Source organism: Neovison vison, chromosome 9 (genome assembly GCF_020171115.1).
Source record: "Neovison vison isolate M4711 chromosome 9, ASM_NN_V1, whole genome shotgun sequence".
NCBI classification, from domain to species: Eukaryota; Metazoa; Chordata; class Mammalia; order Carnivora; family Mustelidae; genus Neogale; species Neogale vison.
In genome coordinates, this window is record NC_058099.1 from 32689242 (window position 1) to 32702967 (window position 13726).

Here is a 13726-nt window from a genome sequence, read left to right on the forward strand (position 1 = left end):
GTCCCGGCCACGTCAGCTCCGCCACGTTAGTCAGCGGCCGCGCAGCCAATCCGAGGGCCCCAGCTCGCTGCCGCCAGCCAATCGAGGAAAGGGGCGGAGCCTTCCGCGAGCGGGGCGGGGCGGCGGGACGAGGAAATCAAGCTCGGTTCTCTTCAGCGGGGCTCCAGGTTCCCGGGCTGGTAGCGAGGCCCGGGGGGTCGCGGCCTCTCTGCTTCACCTGTGAGCCAACATTCTCCAAGAGGAATGGAGGGCGGAAGACGGTTGCCTTGGGCTCAGGGAGAGCGCGCCCTGCGGTGTAATGGAAAAAATGAATTTGGGAGTTGGAATTAGAGCTGCTTTGAGCACAGGTGCTGCCACTAACCGGTTCTTGATCGTGAATACGTTAGTCTTTAGTCTTCCTGAACGTTATTTTCCTTTTCCCCGAAATGGGGAATTATATAGGTTCGTGAGATGATGTATGGAAAACCCTGATCACGGTGCTTGGCCTGTAGTAAGGTTTCAGTAAGCGGATGAACGGCGTGGATGAGCAGCGAGGAATGAGCTTGGGCCGCTGCCTCAGCAGGAATGGAAAAGAGACTAGAGCAGGTGACAGAACCAGGGTGGTCCTAAGGCAGGGAGACCCACAGGATCAAAAGCCCAAAGTAGTCCAGGAGAATAACAACAAAGACACCAGCAGATTTGGGGATCAGGAAGCCGCTGGCCAAGGAAGATGAAACAGAAGGGACTAAAATAGACCTTTTCTGGGGAACATTTAGTGTTAAAAGCAGATGGAAAATGCACCATGGCCTAGACAGGGAACCAGAGTTGAGGGGTTGTGAAGAAGGGCACCTTGGGAGGCCAAGAGGCTCAGCAAAAGACCCTGAGTCCAGAGAAAAGCAAACCCAGCACTAAAGTAGCTCAGTACTACTTGTGCTAAAGAAAACCATTATGGTTTTGAGTAATTTGTGAATGAGGGAAAATTAAGTTTAAAAGCAAAAAAGGAGAAATCACATTTAAAAATACAATCACCTGGCTGGCTCAGCTGGTTAACCATCCGACTCTTGATTTCAGCTGAGGCCATGATCTTGTAAAAATACAATCTCCTGGCTGGCTCAAGGTGGTTGATTTCGGCTCAGGTCATGATCTTGAGGTTGCGAGATTGAGCCCTGTCAGGCTCAGTGCACAGTCTGCTTGAGATTCTCCTTCTGCCCCCTAAACCACCCCTACCCCCTTGCTTGCATTCACTCTCTCTAAATTAAATAAATAAAATCTTGTTAATTAATTAAAATACAACCATCCCAACAAAAGCAAGTTAGGCTGATGTTATTTGTGATTAAATAAAAGCTTTCAGTAAATTAAGGTAATGCTATATCTTACTACAGAAAGGAGGAAAAGACACTATTTTCATTTCATGCTCGTTCCTTTTTTAAAAGCCAGTTTCCAGTGCTTTCTGTTGCTTTTTCGGCTTGGATAACAAAGCCGTGCTCAGTATGTAGAAATGGATGACAGAACGTGGGAAGGTCTTAAAAACAAAACCAACTGGGATTTTTTCTTTTCTTTTTCTTCCCCCTGTTACTGGCAGGAGAGGGTAAGGAAGAACTTAGTTTTGGAGAAACTAGGGTAACCCAGAGTGCTGGGTCATGGGGACCAAGGTGGAGAGAGGATGGAGACCCAGTTCTCGGACCTGAAACCCTGAAACCCCTCAAGTCTGAGGCCCCTGTGGTCAGTCCTACTATGCTAAGCCCTTCCTTAAGTTGGTTCCTAGAAAGCTTCCTATGACCTGGGACTCCTACCTAATCTTTTGCTATTCTGGGCTCTAGTTTCACTGAACTATTCTGAGTTGTCCTGAGGGATCATGGTCTTTCACCTCCAGAACTTGGCATATAAACTGTTGCCCGAGTCTGTAGGCTTCCCACTCCTCCACCTCCACCATACTGAGCCATGTCTGACCACCTTCTGGCCCATCAGTATAGAAGTCACTTCCTCTCAGAACCTTCTCCGATCTCCCCAACAATCTTCTGTGGGCTCCCATAAGATTCTTATTTGCCCACGTATTACCTTTTATGGTAACTGCCCCTCGTCTCCTCCGTCTTCCCTCTAGGCTGTGAACTTCTTTGGGTCAGGAACCATCTGGACCACCTACTCAGCACTAAACCCAGGGCAAAGCTTTAGGGATACCATAGTGAACCAGACAGACCATACCACATGTACTGTAAGTGTCCTTCAGGGCCAGGAGCTCCTTGAGAACAGACCTGGACCGTTTCCTACTGTATCCCTAGCACCAAGCACTGAACTTAGCACTTAATAGGGGCCAGTAAATATTTGTTCAATGTACAAGTGCAGAATAGGAAAGATGACTGAATACTGAGACATAATTGACTTCATGTGTTTACTCAGGCCACATTCAGTCCCTTAGGCAAACATGACTGTTGCCTGAGTTGCTCTTAAAGTCAGCTTTCTGGAAAGTTCCTCTGAGGAAGAAGTGAATTGTTGATCCACCCAAGTTTCCCAACCCGAGCTGCCAAGGACCTGCCCTGGGGTTAAGGGGCCAAGTTGTCTGATTCTCCCAAGTTTCTCAGTTGTTCCATTTACAGGCACCCTTACTAGTCAACACCCTCACCACACCTACTTCCTGCTTCCTCAACCTTGGGCCTCATCCCTGTAACGTGAACATCATTTTTATACTGTCCCTGAGAACGTAAGCCCACCAGCACACCCGGGGTGTTCTGGAAGGTGAAAGGCAACCCCCACGGACTCCCTCAGAGGATTTTTTTTTTTAAAGATTTTATTTATTTATTTGACAGAGAGAAATCACAAGTAGATGGAGAGGCAGGCAGAGAGAGAGAGAGAAGCAGGCTCCCTGCTGAGCAGAGAGCCCGATGCGGGACTCGATTCCAGGACCCTGAGATCATGACCTGAGCCGAAGGCAGCGGCTTAACCCACTGAGCCACCCAGGCGCCCCTCCCTCAGAGGATTTTGACCTCTGCACACAACATACAAGCCTCCGTTTTTTTTGTTTTTTTTTTTTTTAAAAGGCAATTTTTTTTTTAATTTATTTGACAGAGAGAGATCACAAGTAGGCAGAGAGGCAGGCAGAGAGAGAGGAAGGGAAGCAGGCCCCCCGGTGAGCAGAGAACCCGACGCGGGACTCGATCCCAGGAGATCACGACCCGAGCCGAAGGCAGCGGCCTAACCCACTGAGCCACCCAGGCGCCCCCAGCCTCCGTTTTTTAAATGCGACTTCACTCATCCAACAAATAATTACTGAGTGCCTACTGTGTGTCAGGCACCTCACCAGGCACCAGGAATAAAATGGGTAATGAAAGAGTATGGTCCTTCTCTGTAACCTATAGTTTACAATAAACTATAGCCCCACACTAATTTTTTTTTAAGATTTTATTTATTTATTTGATAAAGAGAGATCACAAGTAGGCAGAGAGAAAGAGGGAAGCAGGCTCCCTGCTGAGCAGAGAGCCAGATGCGGGGCTTGATCCCAGGACCCTGAGATCATGACTTGAGCCGAAGGCAGAGGCTTAACCCACTGAGTCACCCAGGTGCCCCACACGCTAATATTGTTAAATAACAAGGTTCAACCAAGTAAGTGGGAAAATCTAAGTGGCTTTTATTAAATGACTTATGAATTGAGCAGCACCCCATCTAGCAAGAAGAGAGGCACTCGGAAGAACTGTACAAAATGGAAGGTTTTTATATACGGGGGTGAGGACAAGAAAGCTATTAACAAAAGAAAAGGACTGTTCCAGATGAGGCTGTTTGCTAGCGAAAAAGATGAGGTACCCTATCCTGCAGATTCCGTTGTCTTTCCTTGAGAGATGGAGAGGATCCACATGAGAGTCACTGGCTCTAATGGAAAGAAAAATTTCCTGAGTGACCTGTTCAGGCCACATTTCTGGGGGGAGGTGGCAACTGCAATTAGATTGGATATTAAGCCCCAGTTTGGGAGCTGGGTCTAAGTGATACCATTTGGGGCCTGAGGTTTTCTTTATTTCACAATATAAAATCGTGAATTATAATAATAAGGGCAATGATAGAAAACAAATTGAGTGCTGTGTTGAGACTAAGAGGAGCTCCTTTTCTTGGGTAGTCGGGAAGAATCTTTCTTAAGAGTGGACATTTAAGCTGAATCGCCCCCTCACCCCGAATTCCTTCCAAATGAAATAATCTCTTCCCCCTGTGGAGTCACCACACGATGCTGAGACAGCACAGTGTCCTAGAAAAAGCACAGGGTTTGGAGTACGTCAGGCCTGGGTTTCACTATCAGCTCTGTCCCTGGGGAGGAACTTCTCAACTTCCTGTGACAGACTGGCAGCCACCACCAGAGGGCAGTAGTGAGGACTGCACAAGAATCAGTGTGTGAGACCATTCTGGATTCTTGTCCTGCCTGGTGACTTAGGGACAGGTCTCGTGCCTAAACCCTGGCAGGTCTGTTTCCCACTGCCTGTGGCCTGCTGGGACATTGCCTACCCTCAGACCGCATCCTGATGCTCCATGGCTCTCAGCTGCCGCACCTCCTTCCCACTCTGACAAGTTGTGGCCCATCCCACACCCCAATCAGGAGAGTGGGCCTCTATGATGTATCTTCACCTCTCTTCTCACCTTCTCACCTTTAACTTCCAAGAGTCCCCAAAGCTTTTAGAACTTTACTTCTTCTCCTCTCACACTTAAAAATGCTAGCAATCTCATCTATTCGCAGGGCATCAAGATCTCCTCTGCCCTCATGGGCAGCTCCCAGACATTCATCACCAGCCCAGACTGAGTTCTCTCCCTGGTTGTCTGCTCAGTTCCCCCACCATTTCTAAACACAGCCCCAGTGGCTCAGAACACCCCACAGCAACCCCTGTCTCAACCATGTGATACTGCCAACCAAACTAATCTGGAAATGGTTGAACTATAATATTACAGCCAATAAGCACATGGAAAGATGCTCAACATCCTTAGCCATCAGAAAAATGCAAATCAAAACCACAATGAGATTCCACCTCACATTCATGAGGATATCTAGAATTAGAGAGGTAAAAAAAAGGACGTGTCGACATTGGTACCCTCATACACTGTAAAATTGTGCAGCTGCTTTGGAAAACAGCTGGCAGTTTCTCAAAAGGCTAAACATAGGGGCACATGGGTGGCTCAGGTGGGTTAAGCCTCTGCCTTCGGCTCAGGTCATGGTCTCAGGGTCCTGGGATCGAGCCCCGCATCAGACTTTCTGCTCAGATGAGGAGCCTGCTTCCTCCTTCTCTCTGCCTGCCTCTCTGCCTACTTGTGATCTCTGCCTGTCAAATAAATAAATAAAATCTTTTTAAAAAAAGATTTTATTTATTTGGCAGAGATCACAAGTCTTTGATCTTTTAGCTGCCATAGCTCCAGAACATAGGATGGTGCCAGTGAGTGACACCAGGCAGAGTTCTGGAACAGACGATGGGATTACTATTATTTTTTTTTAAAGATTTTATTTATTTATTTGACAGGCAGAGATCACAAGTAGGTGGAGAGGCAGGCAGAGAGAGAGGAGGAAGCAGGCTCCCAGCTGAGCAGAGAGCCCGATGCGGGGCTCAATCCCAGGACCCTGGGATCATGACCTGAGCCGAAGGCAGTGGCTTTAACCCACTGAGCCACCCAGGTGCCCCTCAAATAAATAAAATCTTAAAAACAAAACATCAAAAGGTTAAACATAGAGTAAACAATTGCACCAGCAATTCCACTCCCTGTATATACCCGAGAGAGATGAAAGCATGTCTACATGAAGAAAATGGAACACAGCCATGCAACAGAATAGTATGGCAATAAAAAGGAATGAAGTACTAATGCATACTACAATATGAATGAACCTGACATTGGAATCTCCTCATGAGTATTTATTCACTAAATCTTTCAAGGACATTCAACTGAAAGGGGCACCTGGGTAGCTCAGTAAGTTGAGTGTCTGGTCTGATTTTGGCTGATCATGATCTTGGGGTCATGAGATCAAGCCCTGCACTCAGCATGGAGTCTGCTTGACTCTCCCTCTCGTCCACCTTTCTCTTGCTCCCACACTTGTGCATGTACTCTCTCAAGTAGATAAATCTTAAAAAATAAAACATTCAATTGAGATAAATTGTGAGGAAGACAGGCTGGGATTTGGGGAGCATGATGGATTATCATCAAATATTCAGAGGACTCCATTTAAAAAGCTGAATTGGGGTTTTTTCCCCCTCTGTTGCTCCGTGGGGCAAAATTAGACCCAAGAATGTTATAGAAAATTGGGTAAGAGCTTTTTAAAAAGATTGTTTACCTAACTAGCAATAATCATAGAAGATAAAGCTGCCTTATTATTCTAAAGAACTTTGTTTTTCTAAGTTGGAATACACTGCCTTATAAAGAGTGAGCTCCCCATCACTGAGGTATCCAACGGAAGTCAGGGAGGCATGTTGCCGGCGGGGCTCCAGGATTAGTAAAGGGATTCAACTGGAAGAGATCTGGTTTTTTCTAGTTTAGGAAGTCTGGATTTCCCTGCAGTTTGGAGATTTCCTGGCTGTCTGGAGATACAGAACTTTTGTCAGCTCTAGATTGGCGGGTTCTGATTTTGGGGTCTCCAGACTTCCTTGTATTGAATTGTATTTCTCTGCCAACTCTCTGGCTCTTTGGTCCTCAAATTATACTCATTTTTGTGGTAGGGTTTGAAGGGGAGTAAGGTAATTAATGTGAATTAATATGGTCTGAGAGAGAAATGTAGTTTGAGGTAACTTACTCAGGAACACAAAGTGGACGGGAGGCAAATCAGGATTTGACTCTGCTCTCAAAAACAGAATACCCAGGTCCTCCTTTTAATCACATTACTGTCTGTCCAAACACCCAGCCAGGGGGGTTGGGGGGTGAAAAAGCACCTGACAGCCATTCTCTGCCCAGAGGTTTTCACAAATCACTCACTTGGTGTATGAGTTGAATTGTGCCCCCCACCACCACCAAATGCGTGTGTTGAAGTCCTAACATCTAGCACCTCAGAACACAACCTTGTTTGGAAATAGGGGTCTCTGCAAATGCAATGAGTTAAGACGAGGCCATTAGGATGGGCCCTAATCCAAGGTGACTAGCATCCTTTTTTTTTTTTTTTTTAAAGATTTTATTTATTTGACAGACAGAGATCACAAGTAGGCAGAGAGGCAGGCAGAGAGAGAGGAGGAAGCAGGCTCCCTGCTGAGCAGAGAGCCCAATGCAGGGCTCGATCGGGTCCTGGGATCATGACCCGATCATGATCATGATCTGAGATGGCATCTACAGGCCAAGTAGAGAGGCCTAGACCCAATCCTTCCCTCACAGCCCTCGGAGGAACCAACCCTGACACTCTGATTTGGGATTTCTAGCCCCCAGAACCGTGAGACGAGAAATTTGTTTGGGCCATCCAGTTTGTGGGTCTTTTGTCATGGCAGTGCCAGGACAGTCATACATTTGGTCACTGAGGCAGTGTGCACAGACTGCTAGCGTGTGAGGCACAGCAGAGGGAAGCAGATACCTGGCCCGAGCGCCCACTGTTCACAGGGCAGGTGAGACAGGGAGCAGGGCAGCCAGTGCCGAGACGGTGAGAGCAAGTCATCGAGGTCATCAAAGAGGACCCCAGGGAGGGAGGACTGCCTGCCAGGCCATTTGGGAAGCTAATAGCTCTATGTTGGTTCTTGAAGATGGTTTTGATCATACAGATGGGTGAACAAAGTCAAGTGAGAATGAACAAAGTCAAAGTGAAACATGCAGGAATGCGTGGATGGCTGGGCCAGTTGGCTACGTGGGGATTAAGGGGCAGGGAGAAAGGCTAGGAAGGTGGGGAGGTTTTGTGTGTGTATCTGCAGGTCAGGAAGGTCACTGGAAGTTCCTGAGTTGCATGAGGAGGGCCAGGCTGTGGGGACATCCTGTGAGTAAGCGTAGAGATGACAGGTCTCAGGTGGGACACTGAAGGGTCAGTCTCAGGTGGCCCATGTGTGGGAACTTGGATTTCCTCAGCTTTACGTCTTCTTTTTCTACCTGCCACCTACTGAAACACCTGTACTGTGGAGAGCTCTGGGTTTCAGGAATTCCCATCCAATATGAGGGACTCTCAGAGACAAGCTTCCCCCAAGTCCAGTAGACCCCATCACCCTCACTCAGCTCTCTCCCTCGTCTCTGGGAATAGCACAAAGTGGGCAGTGAAGTTGGCCTTGCTCTGTACTCTGGGCTCTTCCAATAATCCACCTGAGCCTCAATTCCCTCATTTGAAAGATGGGGTCAGAATCTTTACACTGCCTCCCTTGAGCAAGAAAACAGATGTAAAGAGCCCAATTGTAGTGTGCCAGGGACACACTGGGACCAGCATTTCTTTTGTCACAAGTGGGGCCCAGGACGGGGCAGGCTGGAGGTGCTCAGGCCTGAGCTTGGCAGGGTGGCTGTAGGTAGGATTTGGGCCGGTAGCTGTGGAGGGCACGGGGTGGCTACAGAAGCGGGAAACAACTGGCTGATGTCCCAGTAAGAGGGGAACTCAAGGGCCAACCAGACAGAAGGCAGAAGAGCCCCAGTCACTGGAATGGACAAAGCCAAGGGCCTGACAGGAGTTCCAACCCCAGGGGCTGGCTGGGGTCCTGTGACTTCTCAAGTTTCTTCAAGGTCCTGCCAGCCACTCCCAGAGTCCCCTGGTGCCAGCCCAACTGCCCTGATAAGATGCCCGCTTCTCCCCTACCTCACTTGCAGGTGCACAGCTGTGTCAAACCCTGGGCTCATGAGTGTTTAGCTTAGTCTGCCACCAATAGAGGCCATCAGCATAGGCTGTTCCCAGCTCTTCTCAGGATTTTCCCTCATGGGCGTCCAGCACTTTCACAGTCAGTAGAGGGAATTCCAAAAAGCAAAGGCCCTTTTCCAAGTTTGCCAAGGAGGTGTAGGTCAGGGCTGTGTACCACAACGTGAAATCATTAGTAATGGTGACTGTCCGCATTTACAGCAGCCTGTTTGCCAGTCCCTCAAAGCATTTCATGGTTTCAACTCTGAAAACTTCAGCTTTTCTGTCCTGAACCTCCAAACCAACAGGGTCTGGTCATCCAGGCTCTACTTTGCTCCCAGACTGGGAAGAAACATGCCCACCTGCTCATCATTAGAGTCAGGAGCCAGACGGCCCTGAAGAGGTGCATTCACAAGAGCACAAGCTTTGGATTCAGGCAGAGCTGGAATTAGAATTCCAGCCGGGCTATTTACAGGCCACGTGACTTTGGGTAGGGCACTTCACCTCAAATCCTTTCAGTTTCCACATCTGTAAAATGGGGGTTACAATGTATTTTTTCACAGGGGCTAGAAAGAACCTCAATAAATGGCCATCTATCTGCTCCTTCTCTGACCGGAAGCTGTAGTGCCCTCTAGTGGCAGATACACATTCTGCTCATGCTAATGAGTCTAGCTTTGCGCAGTGGCAGTATCGTAGCCAATGAGGTTTATCCGAGGCGCGATTATTGCTAATTGCTAATGAGTCTAATGCTACTTCCAGAACCCGTGCTGGTCTGACTGCTAGGACAGTTTACTCATACTCCTATAGCAGCTTTTGGAAGACACCTCACTCACAGACAGTCCTGGGGTTGGCAGCCCTCATCCGGCCTTGCCTGGGTAACTGTTAACAGTCTCCTCACTGGTGTCCTGCTGCTGGCATATCCCTGTTACCTCATCAGCCTAAAACATAGCTGACCTTTTCCATCAGCCCAAACAAACCCTTACCTACTCCGCGGAAGGGCTCTAGGGTAACTGGGAGTAAAGCACGAGTCACTGACTACTAGCATCCATGCTGCTGAATAGAACTTGGGAGTGTACCCCAATCAGAACTGTACAGCCGGAACAGAGCTGTAAGCTCGGGCCCCATCTTTTCCTTTGAGGAACTGGACACTCACCAAAGGGAAGTGTGGGGGGAGGAGGAGTCAAATACCAGCCAGTGGCCAGGCTGGGGCTGAAACAGATCTCTGGATTCCAAGGCCTTCCTCACTACACTCCACTCCTGCCTCCCCAGGGCTGAGGCAGAGCTGGGCCATAATGAACACCCAGCCCCCTCACAAGCCCCTCCTGACTGGGGTGAAGTCCCTTTCATCAGACAGAGTAACTCCAAGGGTAACTTTTCCTCTATATGCCCTAACACCTCTGGAACAAGTTATAAGATACTTGGTCAGAGATTACGAGGCTGACCTAATTGGCTCTGGGAACAATTTCTACACTTGCTGCAATCTTGGTGGTTTTCCTGCAGAGCAACTGTCTAGCTGACCTCAGCTTAAGTCTAAGTCAGCTGGTAACTTGACCCCTTCTCAAACTGTCAACACAGTGTATCATCCGCCTCATTAAAATTGATGTCAGCACCACTTGACAGGGCTGGAGAAATGGGAAGGTCATAGCCTAAAGGTGGAACTACTTTCGTGGTTCTGTCTCACCTTTCTCTGGGGGTAGGGCAGTAGAATCCAAGTAGGAATGCCAGAATAGAAACATGGAGTCTGCTGTCACTACCTTCATGCGGGCACTAGTCAGGAGTCCCGGGGTGGTGATGGGGGCGGAGGCTAGCATCCCACACGAGATGGTCTGCATTCCCATCAGAAATGGCCAGCATTACTGGGCTTGGGTTACTAGAGGAGAATGTGTAAATGAAGGTAAGGGCACCAAGTTGAAAACAGGGCCATGTGATTTCTAGGCCAGGTTTTCACTTCACCAGGAAACCTTGGGCCAGTCCCCAACTCACCCTCTCCTGTGCCTCAGTTTACCCATCTTTGCAATGAGTATTGGTTCTCTTGTATTTTAAAATATTAAACATTAATAGTTAAATATTTAAATATTTGTATATAAATATATAAATTACATTACATATTATATGTGATATATTAATTATATAGAATATGTATTATATATAATAAAATAAATAATTAACTTTTTTTTTTAATTTTTTTTTTTTTTTTTAATTTATTTGAGAGAGAGAGACAGTGAGAGAGAGAATGAGCGAGGAGAAGGTCAGAGAGCGAAGCAGACTCCCCATGGAGCTGGGAGCCTGATGTGGGACTCGATCCCGGGACTCCAGGATCACGCCCTGAGCCGGAGGCAGTCGTCCAACCAACTGCGCCACCCAGGCGTCCCAATAATTAACTTTTTAAAAAAGATTTTATTTATTTGACAGAGATCACAAGTAGGCAGAGAGAGTGGGGAAGCAGGCTCCCCGCTGAGCAGAGTGCCCAATGTGGGGCTCGATCCCAGGACCCTGAGATCATGACCCGAGCCAAAGGCTGAGGCTTAATCCACTGAGCCACCCAGACACCCCAAATATTAACGATTTTAAAGGATAAGTGCTTCAGATGCAATCATGACATTCCACCATTATCACACAAAGAGCTGCTCTGGCTGGAGGGCCCATGTGTGGAAGAGACACCCCCTCAGACACCAGCCACCCAGCCCAACATGCCTCCCACCCAGCTTAGATGGTACCTTTGTAACTCAGATATTCGATACAAAAGCTGGAAGCAAACCCACTCAATGAGGGTCTCCTTCAGACGGGAGACAACTCCAGAAATATGGTCCACTCTGTGACCTCATCACCAAAAAACTTGCTTCTCATGAATTTAAAAATAGTCTTTAGTCAAGAGCGGCAAAGCCTCAAGGCCCTACTAGAGGTCAGCAAGTGAGACTTTCAGAAAGCCCCATTTAAAAAGAAAAACGGGAAAAAAAAAAAAAAAAGGAAAAGAAAAACAGGATAGAAATGAAAACCTGGCTTGATAATTTCCTAGACATCCTCATGGGCTACATGTAGTAGGTCAAAGTGACATTTTACAAAGTGACTGCCCAAGAAAGGTTTGACCTTCAAAGGCTCTCTAGAAGGTCCCAAAATTACTGCACCAGTCTCAGGGGCCATTCCCACATTTCCCATCCTCCAGGCAAACTTGCCTTTTTGAATCTAAATGTATTCAAGCAGTTGCCCACCTCAGACCCCAGATCAGTCATGCTCTTCCCTCCTATTCCTATTCTAAACCCTATTTCATTTCCTTCTTTCTTTTTTTTTTTTTTTAAGATTTTATTCATTTATTTGACAGAGATCACAAGTAGGCAGAGAGGCAGGCAGAGAGAGAGGGGAGGAAGCAGGCTCCCTGCTGAGCAGAGAGCCTGATGCGGGACTCGATCCCAGGACCCTGAGATCATGACCTGAGCCGAAGGCAGCGGCTTAACCCACTGAGCCACCCAGGCGCCCCCCTATTTCATTTCTAAACCTGCACTGGCAGCATCTATTTTCCTTTCTAGGAGTCATCCCCAATCCGTAAACTCTGAATTCCTTAACACTTACTGGACCTCTAGTTCCAGGTCCTAGTAAGTTAGCATTCCGGCCTGTCTTCTCTTTACCACTAGTTAACTGTGAGCACCCAACAGCTGGCTTATCTCCATCCCAGCCCTCTCCCTCTTGTCCAGCCAAGGAGCCTGGCCCAGCCTATGTGCATGGTCGCTACTGGAAAGTTCTGTAAACATGAAAAAGCAGCAAAGCAATCATCCAAAGTCACTGTTTGGTATTTAGAAATATATGCAAAAGCCAGTTACAAAAGAAAACTGCTTCATAACGTATTGAAGATTTGCAATGGCAAAGGCATTGTGCCCGAGGAAAACACAGTACCCACTAAACCAGAAACCTCATTTTTTTGGAATTTCCTTTGCAAAAAGCAAATTCCACTTTAAAGTCTCAAGACTTCAATTTTTAAAGTACATGATCTGGGGGTACCATTAACACTACATAACCTTTTCTAGATATGAATTCAAATTAGATCCCAATCTTTAGCACTAATTTTATGCATAAAAACCCTTCTCATTCCGGTGGCTTACAGGTTAAGATTTACTAAAACAATCCTCAATCTCCTACCACAAAAAATATTGACAATAAAGTCATGCATCTTTTAAGCAGCTGAGCCACTGAACACAGACTGCAGAACATCTTACCCCTCCCCCCAAATCCCTTTAATAGAGAAAATTTCCATCTTCTGGAAAAGCCGAGCTGACCTTGGGCAGTACCAACCCTCTTCCTTGGCAAGGCTTTTCACATGTCATTCCTCCTTAGCACGCCTGTCTTGATAACAAAGTGAACATACTCTGTTCACTTGTCAGTCAAACCCTACATGTTTCAGCCTTGATACAAAGCCCATTTTTTTTTTTCAGACCTTCCTGTCAGTGAGGGTCACAGACCATCAGTGCTACAAGAGACTTCAGAAGCCATCTGGTCACACCCCCTCAATTTTACAGACCAGGAGGTGATCTAGAGGTCAACGCAAGGTCACACAGGAAATCAGAGGCAGAGGCAGAATTAGAATTAGGATCTCCCATAACCCAGGGTAAGGCTTTTCCTTCATATTATCCTTTTCTTCTTAATTCATCTATTACTTGAATCTAACAGTTTTTATTGGCTTTCAAGGGCTCCAGAGCACTGAATTTCAAATGTTTAGGGTGGTGGGGGGGCCTACTCCCACAGTAGAGGAATGAGGAGAATCAGATTTAAGTGTCCAAAGACCCCTATATGCATTTCCTCTCAACAACCATTAACATAAAAATCCCAGAGACACCAGTTCTTTAGTGTTTTAACATGAGCTTACAATTAGTCTAATTTAAAAATGTAAGCATACAACTAGACTTTACCAAAGAGGAACGTGTTTATTTCACTTAAATTCTTAAAAATACTTTTTTGGCAGTTGACACATAAAATGTCCTAATGTAAAAAAATTTCATTGAAAAGAAAAGCATGAAAAAACAGACC

General features: G+C 46.9%; 1 pseudogene; it reads left to right on the forward strand.

Annotated features, from left to right (window-relative positions):
* Window positions 1–9380: 9380 nt before the first annotated feature.
* Window positions 9381–9558, forward strand: LOC122917827 (annotated as a pseudogene).
* The last annotated feature ends 4168 nt before the right edge of the window (window positions 9559–13726 follow it).